Source organism: Halichoerus grypus, chromosome 3 (assembly GCF_964656455.1).
Source record: "Halichoerus grypus chromosome 3, mHalGry1.hap1.1, whole genome shotgun sequence".
Taxonomy (NCBI): domain Eukaryota; kingdom Metazoa; phylum Chordata; class Mammalia; order Carnivora; family Phocidae; genus Halichoerus; species Halichoerus grypus.
In genome coordinates, this window is record NC_135714.1 from 154,462,917 (window position 1) to 154,485,732 (window position 22,816).

The following is a 22,816-nucleotide window of genomic DNA, read 5'->3' on the forward strand; positions in this document are numbered from 1 at the left end:
CCTCCTTAGGCTAGGGATATTAAATAGATTTCACTGCCACATCATCTGTCATGGCTGCCTCTAGTGCTATGGTTCAAAGGATGTTAGGCTGAAGTTGATACAGATGTTTATCAGGATAAAGGAGAAGAGTGAAGACATATTTCAGATATTTCCTTTGCCTGCACAACAGTGGCTCTCTGGAGTTAAAAGTGGGAAAAGATTATTTTGATATGATTAAATTTTGTAAACTTTTAATTAGTAAGTTAAATTTCCCATTGACCATTCTTTGATAGGTTATATATTTGATCTCAGAATTACAATTTCTTAAGTTCCTAAACATAGATTTTATTATGTAAGTTCCAATAATTTTCTAATATTTGACAATTTAGACTTATAATTTAGGGAAAGTAGAAGTGGGAGGGAAAAGTGTCCTATTTAAATAGCAGATGAGATAACGGAGGAAGGAAGACTGCCCAACTAAGAAACTGAAGTTCAGTACAGCTGGAATACCAATTATAAGAAGAAAAGTAGAAATCAAGAACTCCATAGATATGTGGGTGCAAGTATCCTAGGGAGCCTTATAAGGCACATTAAGTAGTTTGGATTTTATCCTAAGGGCAAGGGATTACCATTAAAAGATTTAAGGAGCAACATTATCTATCTGGCTAGCCTGTGGGAAAGAGGACAAGACCAGCACCAGGGAGTGTTATTATGGTTCTACAGTAACCATTCGAGGCCATCATTGACTGTGGCTTGGACCAGAGTGACTGCAGGAGGAAGAGAGAGAATTGGTGAATTAGCAAAGTTATTTTTTAGTGAATGGAATTCTAGAAGATGTGGTGTGAAGGAGATAGAAAAGTCAGGGATAATCTCCAGGATTCTAGCTTAAACAGATGTTTGATTGGTGGTGTCATTTCAAACAATACTAGAAGAGAAAACCCAACTGTGGTTTCTAGAAATGGTGATCTGGGGATGGCTTTGAGACACACAAGAAGAAATGGCTACTGGATATAGAGTTCTCTTTGAAATTCAACAGAGAGGTCTGAGTTAGTAAGTGGTAACAGGCTATGGAAACAGATGAGCTTGCCTATGGAGTGTGCAATGATAACAGGGCCTGGAGCAGATCCTTGAGGAACTTGAAGAATTTGGAGGGCCGGAAAAAGAAGCCTCCAAGAGACTAAGAAGAAAAGCCAAAAGATGGGGGTATCAAAGAAGTCAAGGAAGGGTTTCAAAAAAGAGGCATGACTGTTGACAAAAACTGTTGAGATATCAAAATAGGAGACTGAAATTTGTCCATGGATTTTAGTTATATTGTAGAAAACAGTTTTGAGGATTAGTGAGAGTAGGGAATTGAGGAGTCTATGAAAGGTCAGGAAATGGAGGTGAGGGCAATCAATATGGTCTGTAGAGGAGAGGAGAGATATATGGCAGAATCTGGATAGGAAAATGAGGCTGAGAGAGCTTTTGTTTCTTTTTAAGATACAAAATCCTTGAGCATTTTTAAACACCATTAAGAGATAGGATTTGTCTCATTAATAAGCTTGAAAATACCAAATACTCATTTCCCACTTTCCTTTAGAAACAGCATAAGCAGATGTACTTAACTTAGACTTTGAATTGGGAATTTGTGTCACAAACGACCAGAAAGAACCTTCTTAAGTAGAAAGGATCACTGCAGCAAGATTAAGTTTCAGGGCAGCAACAAACCAAGCAGCAGCAGCATCACTGGTCCAGTGCCAGCAGCATGGGTCCTGGTTGGGGTCCCTGCCAGGGGACAGCCCCAACAGTTCTTCCCATTGTACAAGTGTGGTTCTCTGGTTTTCCTAAAAATGCTGAGAGCTTCTGAACATCCATTTAATAAATTTACTTTTAGCATATATAGCCATAGTCAGTTTTTGTTGCCCCAACTAGGAGACCTGACTTCTTGAGGAATTACAACAAAAGCTGATCTTTCTGTCAATGATAAGGTGGCAAAACAGCTCCCCCAACATACATACCAGGATATCTGGTTTAAAATACTGACTCAGTTTTAGCATCACTCAGCAAGCAAACTCTAGGATTATGTAAATCCTTTCTGGAATAGAGCTGAAAACAGCATAAGATACCCAGCCACCAGTCTCTCATTTCATTAGTCCTTCTGATTCTTTAAAATAAGGAACAATTTAGGGGTGCCTGGGTGGCTCAGTCGTTAAGCGTCTGCCTTCAGCTCAGGTCATGATCCCAGGGTCCTGGGATCGAGCCCTACATCGGGCTCCCTGCTCCGCGGGAAGCCTGCTTCTCCCTCTCCTACTCACCCTGCTTGTGTTCCCTCTCTCGCTGTATCTCTCTCTGTCAAATAAATAAATAAATAAAATCTTAAAAAAAAAAAAAAAAAGGAACAATTTAGGGGTGCCTGGGTGGCTCAGTCAATTCAGCATCTGCTTTCAGCTCAGGTCATGATCCCAGGGTCCTGGGATCGAGCCCCACATCGGGCTCTCTGCTCAGCAGGGCGCCTGCTTCTCCCTCTCCCTCTGCCTGCCGCTCTCTCTCTGTCAAATAAATAAATGAAGTCTTAAAAAAATAAAGTAAAATAAAATAAGGAACAATTTTACCAAGAGTCAGAAAATTACCACTTCAAAACACATCAGTAAAAGAAAGAAAAGAAAAAAGCCAAACATTAGTTAAACCCTCTGAAAATCATATATCTGATAAAAGATAAAGAAATCTTGTAATTCAATAAGACAAACAACCCAATGGCAAAATACCCAAATGAATATTTCACAAAAGAAGATATATGAATGACCAATAAGCACATGAAAGGACATTCAATGTGATTAGTGAAATGCAAATTAGTACCACAATAAGATATTACTTCACTTCCACAAGAATGACTACAATCAAAAAGAAAATAACAAGTGTCGACAAGGATGTGAAGAAACTTCAACCCTAATACACTGCTGGTGGGAATGTAAAACAATTTTGCAGTTTCTTAAAAAGTTAAACATAAGTTCACCATCCAAGCCAACAATTCCACTCCTAAGTATCTATCCAAGAGACATGAAAATATGTTCACACAAAAAGTTTCGTGCAAATGTTCACATAACATTATTCATAATATCCCCCAACTTGAAAACAACCCAAATATTCATCAGCTGGTGAATGAACAAAATGTATAATTTCCATACAATGGAATATTATTCAGCAATAAAAAGGAATGAAATACCAATATATGCTCCAACATGGATAAGATTCAAAAATATTATGCTACGTCAAGAAGACCAGACACAAAAGACCATATATTATATGATTTCATTACATGAAATGTCCAGGAAAGGCAAATTTATTGTCACAAAAAGGAGATTAGTGCTTCTAAATTACATCTCAATAAAATTATGTTTTTCCGGGGTGCCTGGGTGGCTCAGTCAGTTAAGCGCTGCCTTTGGCTCATGTCATGATCCCAGCGTCCTGGGATTGAGCCCTGCATCGTGCTCCTTGCTCAGCAGGGAGCCTGCTTCTCCCTCTCCCTCTGCCTGCCTACCGCTCCCCCTGCTTGTGCTCTCTCTCTCTGTGTCAAATAAATAAATAAATCTTTAAAAAATAAAAATTGTGTTTTTCCTTTCTCTAAGTTCCCATGTCTCATTTTTTGGTCCTAGGGGGCCATTCAGCACTTTAGTAGGTCAGGCACCTATATAATGTTTGCAGGAACAGTATTTGCTGTAAGAAGAGAGTTTTGTAGCCTAGTTATTTGTAACATTTGTATATATTCTTAAACAGTGCTTCTCAAAGTGCAATCTGCAGACAAATGCCTATCTATGAGCACTGTTACTGTATGAAACTGGTCCATCACTAGGTAATTACAGAAGTTGAGAATACGTGTTTAGAAACTTGAATAACAATTTGACAAAGTAATATTACTGTTATCTGCTGAATCTGATAATAAAATATTTGGACTTGTATCTTGTATTTCTTTGGTTATTTTTTCCATTTTATTTTTCTAGTCATTCATTTTTATTATATTTTACATAAGAATCAGTCAGCCAGTGATTGGAAACTTAAAAAACAGTGTGTTGCCACAGATAGTTTGAGGAACTATTTACAGGGCTTTCCCATTGCCCTACAATTGGCTATTGTACCTATCACCATAGGTCAAGCTAATTTTTCTTTAAAAACATATTTTCAAATGCTCAAACCACTCTGGTAGTATATTTATCAGTGTCAAATTTTAAGGACTTCTGCATAACCCAGATTTTAACAGATGTTCATCTATTTTTGTTTTTATAAATATATTTTCAAGTTTACAATTAAAAGATAAAAATTCAAACTATATATACTTAATGTCAATTTTCTTCCCTTTCCCTCAACAAAAAAGTAGGCTTGAATTTGAAGGAACAACCTAGTCTTTAAATTCAGATAAATTATGGTGCTAGGGAGGTTCTTTAAGTCAAAACAAGACAAGTTGATTATATTTCCATTTAAAAATAAAAGTACAAGCCAAACCAAACATGTTCCGTGTTCTTTTGGAAATTAATACAAAAAAATTATATTTAAATCAGTATAAACCATTATCTAGACATTATACAACATGACGTTCCAAACTGTATCAATAAATTAAATCAGGCAATACAATGACCAAGCATACATATGTTACTTATGAGATCTCTAGGAGAGGGGCATCATAATGTAAAGGTTAATATATAGCTAGATGACTCAAAACTAGAAAAGGAGAGAAGCTGCCTAAGATCCCAGAGAGATGTTGAGCAGCCTGTAGGCCTCCTATGACATACAGTCAGGTGCGGAGGCACATAAGAAATCAGTGACTACTCAAATCACTTTTATACCACTTGTATAAGATTATTTAGATAATGTGTATTATACAATAAAGTAATAATGAAATCAAAAGAGAGATAAACTGAAACACTGTTAAAAATCTAAACCTATCTATAAAAAGGGTTATTCAAATCCCCTAAATATCCACCACGAATTTGCAGAATTTGAGCACAATGAATTAGAAAGTTTCAGTTGCCTTTGGTAACGGGTAGTACAATAGAGAGAAATGTGAAATGAGGCGATAAGTGACCTGAGTTCTACCCTGGCAATAAGACTTCAGACAAGAACATCTTTCTCCCTTCATTTCCTTATTGGACACAAGTAATAAACCATATTATTTTTGGTCCCTCCCTTTCAAGGATTCTACATTACAGCTTGTTGATAGAAGTACCAACAATGAAAAACATTGTCACATTCAATAAACGGCCTTAAAATGTTTACTGTGCCTCTTCTAAACTGAATCCTACATATGTGGTTCATTTGGAAAATAATCTTTCACTTAAAAGAAATTAATTTTTCCTCCCAAAATTCCCATCATTTTCCAAATAATTCTGGTAACATTTAAAATATGTTTGACTTAAAATTTATCTTGGTAAGTCGGAAATTATTAGTTTGATAATTTGTTCAAAACTGTCGTTCACAACTGTCATTTCCAAAAAGTTCTTCCTAAGAATCTCTACGTATACTATTATGGTTGAAAAGGGAGAGGAAATGGATATGCCAAGTAAAAAAATGTTCACATAATGAGTATCTTTTATAAATGTAATAATATTTTATAAATGTCATGTAAGACAACTGTACAAATACACAAATAATTTTCTATACAATAAATTTTGCTTATATGTAAGCTTGAAGGCAAGATATGATTATTTTTTAAAATCTCATTAATTAAGAGTTAACCCAGGCATGCTGCTCTAAGTAATCTCTTATCCTTCTCTTACTGTTTCTCTAGATTAAAAAAACACCATCATTATGGGTTAGCCTGGTGATGGGTATTGAGGAGGGCACGTTCTACATGGAGCACTGGGTGTTATGCACAAACAATGAATCATGGAACACTATATCTAAAACTAATGATGTAATGTATGGGGATTAACATAACAATAAAAAATTAAAAAAAAAACACCATCATTAACATAAAGTGCAGGGAAAAAGAGCTAATACTTTCCCCCTAACTACAGTAATAGTAATTAACAACTTTAACAATCCTATTCTAATTCAGCTTAATCTTCTAGATCTGAAAAGATTAACCATTTATTCAGGTTCTATTTCCCAAAGGATATTGCTTACTAGATCATACATTAGGGTATCTAAAATGCCAGTTCTGGATTTCTCTGATTAATCTCTGATGAAATTCTGAGTAACACCAGATTAATCTCTGATGAAATTCTGAGTAACACCATTTTATTAGGCAATAAGTCAGCTTGCACAAGTTCATGTAGCCAAAATTATGCATACATTCTGAAAATTCATATAATCAAAACTAAAAAAAAAATGTGCTAGTAATATAAAGATTGAAAGTGTTTGAATCAAGTATTTAATTAATGAAAACCAAGATGCTGACTTTAAGTATTTTAGAGAAGTATAAGAAATGTTTTGGTAAAAAGCAGAAGACTGGCTGATGGGATTTAATATGCAAAGATCCAGATTAAGGTAATCCAGAAATACAGATGACAATCATGGAAGTTAACCTGCTTAAAATAGAGTTGTTAAGTAGGATACAGCCAGCTGGGAATAGTCTTTGGAGCACACAAAAAAATATGATTAAATGTATTTCATGAAAGGGACTGGAACCCAGGAAAACAATAAATTTTTAGACAGAAAAGGCTTCCTGATAATCCCAAATACCCAAGATTGCTAAAATCCTATCACCAAAGCATGTAAATCAAGGGTGAAGATCATTACTCTCTTTCTAAGGCCACCACTGGCATGGCCTCTGTCCTTTTCCCTCCATGATATCCTTATAAATTCTACCAGTTTGGGGCAAGACAAAACTCAATTATGTAATATAACATTATCTTATGCTTGTAGGGTTTTTTTGTTTGTGTTTCCTTTACGTGTTTGTATAGTTTTTGGCTTGTTTATTTAAGTAAGAAACAGTTTCAGTGAACTTTGAGAACAATTCTTTTTTTTTTTTTAAGATTTTTATTTATTATTTATTTGACAGACAGAGGGAGAGAGAGAGAGTACAAGCAGGGGGAGCCTGATGCAGACCCTGGGATCATGACCTGAGCCGAAGGCAGACGCTTAAGCAACTGAGCCACCCATGCACCCTTTTGAGAACAATTCTTAACAACAACAAAAATTCTTCAGTTCCTTACTATTCACCTAGAAGCTCTTTGCCAACCTCCCCTAGATCATCCATCAAAACCAACCAGTGCCTTCTAAATTCCCCTTCTGAAACAGATACAGGATGCTAAAGTCTACTATCTCATACACCCCTCTCTGTGCCAACCAAGAGTGGGTTGGTTTGTTCCCTCACTGTTTATATCAGTTGTTCATGCAATTGTGGAATTTAATTATATATTATCTAAACCAACAAAATATGATTATGAAAAATTGTTTCTATGAAAATTAAATAGAAAAAATAGATGCAATATTTTGGTATAATAGATGATTTACTTTAAAAAAGAAAACACTACTGAATTGGGTGTGGGTGAGTCTACTGTAAAAAATTTGGGGAAAATAATAGAAGATTAAGATTTGATTCACAGATTATATAATAAGTGTCTTTAAGGCCTCCCTCAATTTTCAAGAAATCAAACTTAAAATCATAAATAATACATATGGGTATGGTTTATGCATGAAAATCTAATGCAGAGTGCCAATCCATGGATTCATATACCAAGAAAAGGCCTTAACCTTAGATCAGGGTTTCCTGACCCTGGCACTGTGGACATTTTGTCCTGGAGAATTCTTTGTTTGGGGATTGTGAGGGAGGGAGGGGGAGCAATACTGCCCTGTGAATTGAAAGATGTTTAGCAGCGTATCCCTGGCTTCTTTACTACTACCCACTAGATGGCAACAGCAGCACCCTCACCCAGCCGTGACAATCAAAAATGTCCCCAAACATTGCCAAATATCCCCAGGGGGTAAAATTATCCCAAATGAGAACCCCTGCCCTGTACCAAACAACTGAGAAATACATGTATAATTATATACTTTCATTAAAGTAAAATGTTTAAGTAATCAGTTTTTAATGATTTTTACTATAACCAACTTTTTTGATTAATTGATCAACTACTAATTAAAATTAAGTCATTTAAGAAGGCTTTTCTATGTGTAACAGAAAGAAAAAAATGTCCTTGAATTCATAAAGTGCCAAATAAGATAGCTTTACTTTATATATAATATTCCCATTTCTAGCACATCTTTTCTGAGATCAAAACAGAAGCACAAAAATTACTGAATAGATCAGAACAGAGAGAGAAGGAAGAAGCAGCAAAAGCTGACCATCCCACACCGGTCAAGAGAGGTTCATATGCATAAACTCCAGAAAGCTCAAATGTCTGCTATTATAGCAAATTATGATTCACTCATTTTTGATGTCCAAAAAAATTAAGGTGAGTCTTTATGTACTGACACTATCACATATTGTTAAATGAATATAAGTTGGAGTATGATACAATTATTTGAGTAGGCATTTGGAAATACGATTTGTACATACAAAGAAAAAGATCCAACAGTAAACCAAATTACAAATAGCATTTATCCCTGGTGTGTTGCATTTCTCATAACTGGCATAACAATATTTCCTTCATACATGCTCTTCTAGAACCTTGCCACTCCGCCTTCAAGGATTCTGTGTTCCTTGCTCTTGAACCTAGGCAGGCCAGCAGGACTGCCTCAGTAAACAGAATATAGAAGGATACTGTGTGGTTTCCAAGGCTAAGTCATAAAAAGTGATATGCCTGACTTTCCTTCTCTCTAGGACACTTGCCTTTGGAGCCCTGAGGTACCACGTAGAAAGTTCAACTACCTTGAAGCCACCATACTGGAGGGACCACGAGCCTTCAGATTCTCCCAGCCTGGGCATCAGACACATGAGTGAGCTAGCCTTCAGATGACTTCAGAGAAGAGATCCCAAGTCAGAACCACTTAACTGAACCAACCCCCAGAACCCTGCAAGAGAATAATAAAGTGATTTTGTTGTTTTAAGCCATTAAGTTTTGGGGTTATTTCTGATAAGTAATAGAACACTGGGGTAGAGTATGTTAGGAAGAGGAGGGGGCAGTTACAATTGTTATTTTATACATGCTTCTTCATTGTTTGGATTCTTTTCTATGTAGTAACTTTATAATTGCAATTCTAAGTCCATAGATCTCCTGCTGTTCTGGTAAAAAGAGGAAAAAAACTGAGCTTATCCTCAGAAAAGAGTGAATTTAAAATTCTTATGTATCATCTACCCTGTCCATTCTTAACCACCATCATTGGTACCAACATTCTACAGCCAAAAGTATTTGTCAGGAAGCTAAACTCAGCAATCTATATAGTGGTAATTGCTATTTTTGAGACTAGATCAGAGAAATTACTGAACCAAGAATAACTGAAGTACAGTATTGAAATCTGTACCTCTCTAGGTTCAGATCTTACCAATCCAAACTGTGAAGTACCTAAAGTCTAGGCTTACGTCTTACATAATATGTAATCAATATTAGTTAGATGGGGCGCCTGGGTGGCTCAGTGGGTTAAGTGTCCAACTCTTGATTTCAGCTCAGGTCATGATCTCAGACTTGTGAGACTGAGCCCCCGCGTCAGCCCACACTGAGTGCAGGGCCTGCTTGGGATTCTCTTTCTCCCTCTCCTTCTCCCTCTGCCCCTACCCCCATTCACACTCTCTCTCTCTAAAAAAACAAAAATTAAATTAAATTAAAAATTAAAAAATATATTGGGGCACCTGGGTGGCTCAGTTGGCTAAGCGACTGCCTTCCGCTCAGGTCATGATCCTGGAGTCCCAGGACTGAGTCCCACATCGGGCTCCCTGCTCAGCAGGGAGTGTGCTTCTCCCTCTGACACTCCCCCCTCTCATGTTCTCTCTCTCATTCTCTCTCTCTCTCTCTCAAATAAATAAATAAAATCTTAAAAAAAATTAAAAATATATTAGATGAATGAGAATAAATGAACTATGAAAATTAAAGCGGAAGGGAAAAGAATGCAGGGAGGGATAAGTCAATAGGAGACTCAAGGACCTTACACTTCAACTAGAATCCAATTCATACACATGAAATGAAAACTAGAATACTTACAATGTGATATACAATGCAAGTAAATACAAACAAATTATATATACTATTAACTGAGTGCATAAGTATTCAAGATTCTGTGTTCTTGAGTAAATGACTAGTCCAAGTGTGACAGGGTTCACTGGAAAGTATCTCCTCAGAGAGAGAAGGCTTTAAATGGGTTTTATTAAGAAGGTTTTAACTGGCAAGATAAGGATATACAAAGATATTAAGTGGGGAAAGTAGCAAATACCAAGAAATGAAGGCTGAAAATATACAGCAGGAAGAAAGGTAATTTACTTGAATGTAACTGAGAAAAAGTCTTTAAGAATAAGAAAATAGGATGCCAGTTAGGGAGGAAAGAACCTTAAAAAAAAAAAAGTGCAGGGATTAAAATTGGAATATAACACAATTCAAACTAAGGTACAGCAACTTCTTGAATGACTTGATGAAAAGTGTTTGATGAAAATTATTCTAACAGTACTGTGCACCATGGAATAGAGTAGGGAAGAGGCAGAAAGGCCAGTTTTACTGCTGTAATCATCTCAGCAAGAAGTGATGAGGATGGCAACTATAGATGTAAAAAGGAAGAGAATGATCTAAGAGATGTGATGGTGAAAGAATCAGCAGAACACTGCTGATGAATTAGATGGGGGATGAGGGAGAGAAGTATGAAAAGGAAAGTACTAAAAGGGTGTTTTAAAGGTTTTAAATCTAGGAACTCCAAGACCAGAGGTAAATTTTAAAAAGGATGACCGAAGGAAGAAGACCTGGATAGAAAGAATTTTAACTAAAAGGACATAGGCATTTGCATCAAATGCAAATAAGGCCTATGAAGGGATAACTGAAAAGAAAAACAGATCAGGGAACAAAAGTAAGTTGGTTAGGAAGACATTACATGCAACATATGAGAATTCTAATGATTCAGGAGGAGAGTAAATACTTAGAAACAGAAGCACAGGCCAACTAATAATAAAATGATAAGGTGTGTCTTAATCCGTGCAACCACTCTTCTAAGCACTTTACAAATATTGCCTCACATGCTCACAACAATCCTGTGATACGGGCACTACTATTTATCTTCAATTTACAGATGGAGTTACAGAGGTTTATGCAGTTAGAGAGTAAGTTGTGCAGGTCAGATTTACACCCAGGTAGTCTGGCTCCCAAATCCATGTTCTCAACCAGTTCAATATTCTAGGATAAATTAAGACTGAGAAGAATGATGACACACATTTAAAAAAGGTGAGAAATTAATTTGTGAGGGTAAAGGTTCATGAGATGGTTGATATACCAAAGTACATATGTTGGGAAAAAAATCTTGCTTAATAGATCTAGAAAACTAGAATAAGGGAGAACTTTTTGACTAAATGGGGGTGGGAGTAGAGGCAAGGGGAAGGACTGCCTTAAGAGTTGGTATGTAAAAACACAGAAGTTTAAGAAATTGAATGTATCATATAACCACAAAAGACTAGATGGTTTGGGGTATAACACTAACCATTAAATATTACATGTAGAAAAACAGCCATGCTTAACGAAAACACATCTCATGGCACAATCTAGTGTCATAAGCAGTTATAGAGGATGGATATGGAATATTTAAAATAAGGCAGGCACACATCAGGGAGGAAACATTCCAAGTAATACAGGCATTTAAGATTACTAAGCATCCTACCATAAAACCAAGCACATAGTAAGTTCTCAGTATGTATGTCTGTGCATTTTCCAAATGTTCTGAAGACCACCTTATTATAATTACCTGGCATGCTTATGAAGGACACATTCTTGGGCCCATCTAAGATTTTAAAAATCTGGGAGTGGAGTTTAGAAAACAAAAATTCTAATACATTTTCCAGGCAATTCTTTTGCACAAAAGTTGAGATGCACTGCCTTCCTGTGTTGCCTAAGTATTTGAACACTATGACTCCCCAGCTGTTTATCTTCTATGGCTTTATAATCTGAAACTGATCTAAGTTCTTTCATTGCCTATGCTTGACTTGTGCTTATTTCTAAAATCTGTCTTGGTTTGGTTAACATAATCAAGACTTGGCTTTGGAGTTTTTAGCCCTGAAATCCGTATCAATCTCCAATATTGACATAGGAATAAAAAGTTCTAGTTCCTTTCCCTGACATCATGGATCTTCTGTTAAATATAACATATGGTGTTGACTAGACATTGGGTTGACCCAGTATGTCAATTCTTTTTTTTTTTTTTTAAAGATTTTATTTATTTATTTGACAGAGAGAAAGTTAGCGAGAGCAGGAACACAAGCGGGGAAGCGGGAGAGGGAGAAGCAGGCCTCCCGCCGAGCAGGGAGCCCGATGTGGGGCTTGATCCCAGGACCCTGGGATCATGACCCGAGCCAAAGGCAGACGCTTAACGACTGAGCCACCCAGGCACCCCTCAGGATGTCAATTCTTATGTTGCCAGATCTGTACTGAAGAAAATGCCCACTACTACAGACCACCATATGAATTCCAGTTTATTGTCTCTAGAGTAAGGGGGCACAAATATCCTGTCTGTGTCCTAAATTACCACAAAAGCTTGTCAGGGATGAAAGACATTTTTTAAGAGGATAGTTATCACCATATAGACTGTATCTATGAGAATGTTCCTATTTCTGAAATAGTTCTTTTAAGATGTCTCTTGACCTCAATGATGGGACAAATGGTAGCCAAAAGGCTGTGTACTTGATAAGAGGTAGAACTGAAAAAAGAGCCTCTTTAGTCAACAAGGGATGCTCCTTGATAGCAGCAACTAGGATCCTGAAAGAATAGCTTCAAGCTACTTTTATGCTTTAACAGATCTGTGATCCGAACTGTTGAGACAGAACAGCCATGTCTCTAGTGTTACCTTTGATTCTTTCCTTAGTCCTGTCTAGTCCTATAGTCTTACTTTGTCATCCTTCTGGTTTGCCGGAGGTAACTAACATTAAAAGCTAACACTAAATTACACTGAGAGACTTTTGCCATTTCCTGCAAATTATTTGATCCTTGAAGAAAAGGATTAAATCCAACTAATCTTTGTATCCCACAGAGTACCTAAACATGCACTGCTATACTTGACATGTTTGAGTGCCCTGTTCAATCCCTACAAGAGAATCTTCCTCATGCAGAGCACCCAAAAGCATTAGCCTTATATAAAAGGTGACTCCCCCCTGTGTCCTACCCTCAAGGTCATGGAATAGAATTGACATCTAACTCATGGTCATGCGTTCAGATTTCTCTCTCACCACCTGAACTAAAAGAAGCACACTGTCGCCACTAAGAGGGTAAGTAAGCTTTAGTTGAAAGGACAAAACAGTTCACGTCATTACATGCAACGTATGAGAACCAAATCCACCTGCAAGTCAAAGTTATGGAGAAGCAGAAACTGTAAAACTACAGTAAGGCAACCAGAAGTGAAAGGGAGAAGTAACAAAGCTTAATGAAGCACTCATAAAAAGAGAAGCCAAGACAAGAAACCATATATTCCCAGAATGAGAGGCAGAGACTAGCTTCTCAGATTCCTGACAGATCTCCCTTTCGCACAACCCCAAACAGCTGGATCCCTACAACAAACTTCTTTGAAGCCAAAGAATTCCTGATTAAATCACTATTTTTTTAAGAATGTACACCAAGATAAATAAAAAGCTGGCAACAGATAAATCCAAAGAGGAAAAAAAAATTTGCAACAGGAAGAAAGTGAAATCTCAGGTTAGTCAAAAACTTCTCTAAATATGAATCTGACTTATCAGAAAGTACCATCAATACTTATCATATTCTTGTCAATGAAACAAAATAGAATTTATTTGATATTTTCAAGGCAAATTATCAGTGTGCATAAAAAGTTGTCTCAAACTCAGAGGAGAAAAAGCCTACGTGATATATCTCTTCTGGTAACATATTTCAAAATATTTTGTTAGCCTGTTTAAAGCAGATCTATGTTGTTTGATGTCTGTAATAATCAGTAGTATATTAAATTAATAGCCTCATCTTTGAAGACAGGCTTCATGACTTATACAGTTGATAAAGGGAAGGCAAACTAGCCTCTAAACTGATGGTCCTTTCTTTTTTTTTTTTTTTTTTAAGATTTTATTTATTTATTTTGACACAGAGAGAGGGAACACAAGCAGGGAGAGTGGAAGAGGAAGAAGCAGGCTTCCCGCTGAGCAGGGAGCCCTATGTGGGGCTCGATCCCAGGACCCTGGGATCATGACCTGAGCCGAAGGCAAATGCTTAATGACTGAGCCACCCAGGCACCCCTGTTGGTCCTTTCTTGTACGTAGACTAACAATAGTATCTAGAATCCCTTTTTTTCTTCTAAAGATCCTTTCTCTGGAAACAATTTTTGAACGGACTTTCTCTGAAGAGAGTTCCCCTACAACAAATCCAAAATAAAACTACAATATGAGCTCACTATCAATTCATCCGACAAGTTTGCTTTAACACTGTTAAAGGCAAAACTAACGTCAGAATAATTGTGATTTTGCTTATCTAATACAGATTCTAGCATACTTCCTGTCTGGCAAGAAATATATCACTTAAGCCTTTAATTCATTTAAATCTTACACGCTTATTTACAGAAATTTTCAATGTTACTAACTTGTACCAAAAAGTTTAATGGCTATTAGTATTATAAATCCTCAATTAAGTAAAGCTTGCCAATTTTTAAATTCTCACAAGAAAGTTTAATTGGAATTTTCCACAAAAAATTTCAAGATGTGCGAAAAGAATTTCTGAACTACTACAAAAGGGCAAAATAGTGAAATTACTGATCCAATAATTGGTGTTCTTTTCCTTAGTTATACTTGACAAAACAAAATTTATGACTAAGAGGGGAATTATTCAACCTCTGTAACAACAGAATCGTTCTTCAATAGTATCTGATTGTGGTGGTGGTTATAGAATCCACACATACAGGAGGAGGTCGCCTGGGTGGCTCAGCCGTTAAGCGTCTGCCTTTGGCTCAGGTCATGAGCGCAGGGTCCTGGGATGGATCCCCGCATCGGGCTCCCTGCTCCTCAGGGAACCTGCTTCTCCCTCTCCCTCTGCCTGCCACTCCCCATGCTAGTGTGCGTGTGTACACACACTCTCTCTCCCTCTGTCAAATAAATAAATAAAATATTTAAAAATTAAAAAGAAAAAAAGAATCCACACATGTGATAAAATGGCATAGAACCATTCACACACATTGTACCAATGTCAATTTCTTGATTTTAATACTGCACTAAAAGTTACATAAGAGGTAACCATTAGGGGAAACTGTGTGAAAGGTATAGGCCCTCTCCACTATTTTTGTAACTTCCTGTGAATCTATAATTATTTCAAAATTAAAAATAAATAAGCAAACAACGTATTACTTTAATAACAAAAATACCATTTATATTTTTAAAATAATCTAAATACCCTGTTTAGTTGACTAGAAAACAGAAACCTAATCATTTATACATACAAACTTACACTGTCAATAACAAAGTCATTTAATTGACATGCTGTCAACTAAGACATTCTGTGTCAGAAAATGGAACTTAAAATTGGAAGTAACCAATAAGTTGTGCTCATTAAGTAATTCCTTGTTTTAGGGAAGAAGACCAGGTCAGTTGATGCCTGTGTTAAACTGAAATAAAAGCAATACATATATATTTTTTAATTATCAAACTTTACTTAAAGAAAAGTACCTTTTTGAGAGGAAAAAAAAAGTCAAAGATATTTTTATTTAACCTTGGACTGCCACCTTTGGAGGAAAATGACAGTTTATTGAAAAGATGATACAGAATTTCAAATAAATAAGATCATGCCATCTTTTCAGAGAGGTCTTCCTCAGACAACAGAGTGTATAGCAACTATTCTTGTCCTGAGTGGCTTTAAACAGTTACTATGTAAAACTAAATAAACATAGGCTATCTTTGACTCCAAAAAATGGATTTTTCAACCAAATAATCTTCAGAATAGTTACTTTCAAGTTCTCCACAATGAACAATTATGTTCCATGAAGGTAAATGCTGGCTAAATTAGTGGTTGCAAACTATAGTCATAATAGAGCCTCCCACAAAAATTACATTCTGAAGTCTGGACTGACACCTTAGCTATCGTCCTGCTACCTCTGTACCATAGTTTTGGGTATCATTTATCCTTGTCTCAGTTTGGTAAAAACAGGACATTCTTTCTCCTCCATGAGGGAGAAATGAGACACAGATATAAATCACCATATGTGTATCATCTACCACTTTGGAAAACCAACTAAAACAGTGGAAATAAACTAGCCACCCAACCTCAAGTATAAACATTAGTATGTAAATAAAACAGATGTCTGTCAAAGAGGCTTCCAGATCATATAATACAACTATTCAATTGTCTCAAAAGCAATGTTAAAAAAAAAAAAAATTACACAAAATGGAGAATTTGGATTTGTGGGAAAAAAGTGAAAGAAACTATACAAAATTAATCTTTCATGAAGTTAGGTGAGAAGATAAAAAGGTAAATCGGAGGGGGAGATGAACCATGAGAGACGATGGACTCTGAAAAACAAACTGAGGGTTCTAGAGGGGAGGGGAATGGGAGGATGGGTTAGCCTGGTGATGGGTATTAAAGAGGGCACGTTCTGCATGGAGCACTGGGTGTTATGCACAAACAATGAATCATGGAACACTACATCTAAAACTAATGATGTATGGTGATTAACATAACAATAAAAAAATTTTTTAAAAAAAGAAGATAAAAAGGTTGGATTAGCAGTGGGAATCTAAGTTCGAAACATAAAAATGTATTAACAGGACAAAGAAAGTGAATTTTAAATTGTTGTCTGAATTACACAATAATCTAACTAACATTGTCTTTTATTTTGAGGATAAAAACAGAAGCCAGAGCAACAAAATATACTATCATTCTAACTTTATACAGCAATATGTTTTAAAGTTCACAATTAATTCTTTACTTTTGAAGACATTACTAACAACCTCAACCCTCACAGACTAATAATACCCCACTCTCCTTATCTATGCTAGAGTGCTTGCTGGGCCTACCAGTAGTTGGGCATGGCTAAGGCACAGGGTCTAGAGTTGATAATGATAAAATATACAGAAGGAACTAGAACACAAAACACGTGGTATAATACAATGATAATAATAGTTAACATTTATGATATCCCTGAAGCATTCTAGGTACTTAACAGTATTCTAAGTGCTCATGATAATCCTATGAAGTGAGGACTATTTATCCCCATTCTACAGATGAGGAAACTGAGGAACAGACAGATTAAAACACTTGCCCAAAGTCACACAGCAAGTAATTGGCAAAACCAGGATTTGGACACGGGTGGAATAACAGTTTGGATTTATTTGAAAGGCTGGGGAGCCACTGAAGGATCACAGGCAAAGTATGGCTAACAATCAAATCCACATTTTGTTTTAGCAAGATCTCTCAGGTAGGAGTGAAAAATTACTTAAGAAAAAATACTGAAAGCAGGAAAATTAGTTAAGAAACTGATGTGGCAAGACAGAAATGATGAAGGCCTGAATTAAGGGAATAGCATATAATGAAAAGAAGTTAATTGATACAGATACAAAGGATGTAAAATCAACTTGATTCTATGATTGGATGTGGAGAGTCAGAGTGACTCAAGGTTTGACTGAGTAGGCCCAACCCAACAGCTTCACATTTTAATCACACCACTACTTATCAAAATCTTAAAGCAGATAAATTTAGTCTCAGGTCATCCTCATTTCAGCAATAGCCACAGCATGTGACTTTCTCCTCTTTGAAAACTGTAACTATAAACATTAAAATTACTGCCCCTTGGCAACTCCACACTAATTGTTTAATATGCATACAGTAAAGAGAGCAATTAAATGTTTTCGATAAACCACATGCAGACCATCACTGAACATGAGACAAGCTACAGAAAATATGTGCAACTTAGTAAACAGTATCATAATCAGCACTCTAAGTTTAAAAAAAAACCTAAATGCCCTTTGAATGAATCTATGGACACCTGTTTTAAGATTCAAAAAAAAGTATAATAACTCATAACTTCAAGCTAAATCTATTGCTTTTTCTCATTTTGTTTGTAAATAAAAAAACAAAACCAAAAAACAATATCCTTATTCCCCAAGTCAAGGATCTGTAAAGTACTGCATTAGAATTAAAATAACCATTGGAAAAACTTACTGCAACCCCAAACTTATTACCATTGTAAGGGTAAAACTATGCCAAAGCCAAAGCCTTCCAGTAACTAAATGCTCTTGGAAAGTGTCCAAAACAATGTTATAGTAAATTTCCAACTTGTTTCATCTAAGATTAAGAAAAACAAGTTAACTAAAGACTGGATTATGTTTAAATAGACTATAACTAAAAGTTATACCTCAAATAATCAGTCAGAAAAATCTTTACTCTGTACTTATGATGGGCCCTATAACCAGTACAGGTCAGGTGGGGAGACAGCTGCACCTAGGAATCTAAGACACATATTAATTAATATTATTTTCAGAAAAATTTCAATACCAATAGCTTCCATTTTGAGAGAAATAGATTTTGGCAGAATCTGTTAAAATAATGGCTTATCATTAATGATACTGAAAATCTCCATAGCTTCTATAATGTGGACAGCATATGGTGGTAGTTACTCTGGTTTCTAGTTTGAGCCACTGTTTAGTGTCCTGTTATTTGTGGTTCAGATTCCTTTTTTACAGGTTGCATGCCTCATAGATATATATCAATTTCATATATAAACAAACGTAAAGGTGCTTTATGTGAGTGCATATGTAAATGTAGCCATAGGACACTCTAGACAAGCTGTGATTCCCACTAACACGGTTTTTTTTTTATAAATTAAAGTTCTACTGAATTGAGAAGCAAAAGCCAGAGTTAAGAGAAAAATCTGGCCAAAAAGCAAAGGGAGCTACAAAATTAATTCTGGAAGCCAAAACAACCTAAATAAAGCAGGTTTTCAAAACAAACCCAACATATTTTCACTGAGCACTTTCTAGTTTACCTATAAACATTCACATTTTTTAAAAGCTAAGTGGTATACCAACTTTCATTTATGAAAAATGACATCCTAGGATAAATTTCTAATTTCCAAGAAAAATAACTCAAGTTTAAAGATCTGCATACAAAAATAATAGAAGCAAGAGCTGCAAAGAAATGAACCCAAAAGCAAACGTGGTTTTACAGGAAACATGGAAGCTGTCTGCAACATTTAAAAGTGGGATGGACTGAATATAACATACACAAGACCCCAAAGGAACAAATTTAGCATAAATATCCCAATGTGTTCAACATCTACTCAAACAAGCAATCTCATTCCAATAGATACTTGCCACAAAAATTGCCACAAACTGGTTACTTCTGTTTTTTTAATGCTAAAACAATGAGAGATTTGTTGCAATATATTTTAAAATTTATCAATACTGAGCTATTAAATTTCTATTAGTGATGCCTCAACTAAGGATTTGTGCTAAGAGCGAAATCTGTTCATACAGCAATGAAAATGAAGCCTCACTAAAGACATTCAACATAAAGATGACCCCTAAAGGCTCCTTGATGCACATTTGTAACCACAGTATTCGTGATATGCAGTACACTAAACTAGCAACAGATCGGTTAAAAACAGTTTGGATTCTCAACTTCCCATAATACAGGCAACATTTTTAGAAGCAATCATATTAAAATAAATGTGTCTTTCACAGTTACGGGATGAAATTTTAAGCTGGACAGGCACCAATGCCCTGATTTTCTACTCTTTTCATAAACCATATGACTTCCACATGCTGACAATGTTTTATGCTTTAACCTGCAGTAAAGGCTTTACATCATTTTAATGCTCAGTGCTTAGAGTGCAACAGAATCACCCCCGCCAAATGCAAGGAATATGTTTGGTTTACTTACAATGATTTCAACCAGACTACTAGTCAGAAAAACTTTAATGAAAGGTTTTCCCAGTAAGTAACTTTGCACTTCCATGGAAGAAAACAAACAAAAAGAAAATCTGAGGTAAGGGTAGGTGGAAGAGAAAATACTGTTTTATTTTTCCAACTCTTAGACATTTTAGTTTTTTATTTCTAAAATAAGTATTGAACATTTAAAAACTCTACATCTAACAGAATATCTTCTAGCAAAAATATACTCTATTATGTAGTTACATGGGATTTTCCTCCAGTTTTGGCAAAGTAATGTTTCAGATTAAGACAGAAGGTTAAAACAAAAAATTCTGGATATCCTAGTCTAAAACAAACAAAAGGTTCGGCTTTGTATCAACATATTTTATATTCTAAATTTGAGACTTAGAAGACACATCAATTTTTTTTTTATTCAGGTCAATCTAAATATACATACTACCTCACGTTTCCAGTCAGCTCATCTGTGTGAATGATCAACTGCAGAAATTTCAAATCAAAGGTCATAAAACGTACCATAAAACTGCATACTGTGTCTATGTGACTTTCAGTTTTTATGGAATCTAAAGTCCTTTACTGATAGATTTGAGAATTGGTAAGTTTGGAGCCAAATATGTAAATACACTAAGTCTCAACAGTCAAAAGAGCGATTATGCCAATTCCTTTAGTTATTTAAAGGTCCATTACACAAAAAAACTGTCACAGAAGGAGTGCTATTGAAAAACTTCTATTTCAGACTGAAGAAACTACAAAATATATGGTCTTAAATTCTCCTGGTGTAATGTTATTAAATATTAAAGACTGTGAGAAAAAAGAGATGTTGCAACCCTCTTGCCTTTGTAACTCTACTTGAAACTTGAGAAAACAATCAGAATTCAAATTTTCCAAACTTGACTTATAAACATAATTCAACTAGATCTAACAACTTAGTTGTGCAATTTTAAAATTAGTTTAATGCAAAGCACTTCAATCCTGATGTGACAATTACCTGTGGCATAAATGCAAAGTAAAAACAAATGCAAGTCCTTTTCACCTAATGATGCGTTTTATAGTAAAATCACAAAAAGCACAACTATATTAGCACAAACTAAATAAACAGGCACAGGAGGCATCAAGTCCATCTGGGAAGAGAAATGTAGCATGCCAAGAAAGAAAGGAAGGACTGAAGGAGGAAGAAGGGAAGGAAGGGAGGGAAGAGAGGTTTCTACACCTGCAGGATCCCAGAGAAATGAACTAGTCACATCACTCTACCCTATTAGATACAAAAGGGTTTTAAAGCTTCAGGGTAAAAAACAGCAATCACTTTACACCATTCAACTTTATACAGTATAGCATCTTTAATGTCAACTGCCTTCCATCCTTCACTCACCCAATGCTTCCTCACTCTTCCATACCAGCTTTCAGACAAATCCGAGACAGAACAGGGTGGGGTAGAAGAAAAATACAAGCAGCGCCTATCAGCTACTCCCCCCGCCACCAAATAATTTCCAACAGTTTTTCCTACTACGAAAATAAGTCTCCCTATCTCAAGATACACAACAGTCATCCTGTGTCTTTAGTAGACACACAGAGACGCATACCCATGTCAGCACTCCAGACCCCCACCGCACGCCCCCGAATCTTAAGTAATGTTTAATGCATTTAACACGAAGACGATGAGATACATCTACCTACTGTTTCGGGGTGAGGGTGGGTGGAGGACTCCTTTCAAAGTAGCCCCAATAGTGTAACCAAAACACGGTTCCGGAATAAAATATTAAGAACACTTTTCCTTTCCCACCTATCTATGGACTTAAGGATGCAAAAATCCATCTCCACACCACCTCATCTCTAAAATTCTTCAGCCCGGAGTTTGGGGTGGAGATTTGTCCAGGGGAGGGGGCGGAGGCAGGAGGAGAAGTGTGAGCGGGCAATGGGACACAAACGAGTTGCTAACCCCAGCTACCCCGCACCACGTCGCCAGCCCAAAGGTCCAGGACGCGGACCTCACGCACGCTTCTCTGCCCAGGCCCAGATAAAAGCTATGACTCCAGCTATCTAACTTCCTATCTATAGACATTTATTCAAGACTAACATATCACACAAGTACACGTCACACAGTTTAAAACACAGTTATAACCCCCAAACAAACCCACACGCCTCAAATTCACCTCGCAGTTTCCCAAACTCCAAACAGGAGACCCCACCTCCAGGATTCAAACCTTCCGCCCACAGTGGAGAAAAGCAGGAGAAAAGAGTTGGGGAGCAGCCGACGCCTTTCAATTACCGCCCCCCACAAACTGCCCCACCCCACACCCTGCGTCCGGGTTACCCACTCGGAAGCCCCCTGCTTCCTCCCTCCTCTCAATCGGGCCGCTTAAGAGACCCATCCCAGCCCACTCACTTACTCCCCAAAGCCCCTCAAAAAAAAAAAAAGTGAAGAGAAAGAAGTGAGGAAAGAGACTTGAGGTAGTCCGGCTTCAAAACCGCTCGACTCACCTCAGAATCCTTGCTGAGTTCTCTCCGCCCGGCACAGCCCCCTCCCCAACGTCCCAGTACGAAGGGCTGAGGCAGGGAGGAGGGGAAAGCGGGAGGGGGAGGGGTGTCTTCCGCGTGGGGCGCCAGTCGGGAGGGGACTGGGGAGGGGTTGAGGCCGGCGCAGGAAGAGGAGAAGGGGGAGGGGAGGCCCCTATCTCCCAGTCTCCCCCTGAAAACCTCCCTTGTCTCAATCACATCAGACTGACTGTCTTTGTCTGGCTGACAACCGCCATATTGATATCAACAGCCCCGCTCCCACCTGCTGCCGCCGGGCGGCCCTGGGAGTTGTAGTTCTTGCCTCCCTTGAGTAAAAGCTCAGGACTTAGCATCCAGAGGCCCCAGGGAACTACAGCTCCCGGCAAGTCCCGCGCCCATCCGCCTTCCCACAGGGAGGAGGGGTAAGGGGCGCCAGAGCCA

The 22,816-nt window shown here is 37.0% G+C and overlaps 1 protein-coding gene across 11 annotated transcripts in view; it reads right to left on the bottom strand.

Annotated features, from left to right (window-relative positions):
* The window catches only part of HMBOX1 (homeobox containing 1), a 194,110-nt gene extending 171,450 nt beyond the window's left edge, over positions 1-22,660 (bottom strand). For 10 of the 11 annotated variants that reach the window (XM_078069466.1, XM_078069460.1, XM_078069465.1 and 7 more), the window contains exon 1: positions 22,361-22,660. The gene's annotated coding sequence lies outside the window, so the exon portion shown is untranslated. Of the gene's footprint in view, positions 1-8,764; positions 8,908-22,360 lie in introns of all 11 variants that reach the window. The other variant, XM_078069461.1, reaches the window with a different exon arrangement.
* Between the last annotated feature and the right edge of the window lie 156 nt (positions 22,661-22,816).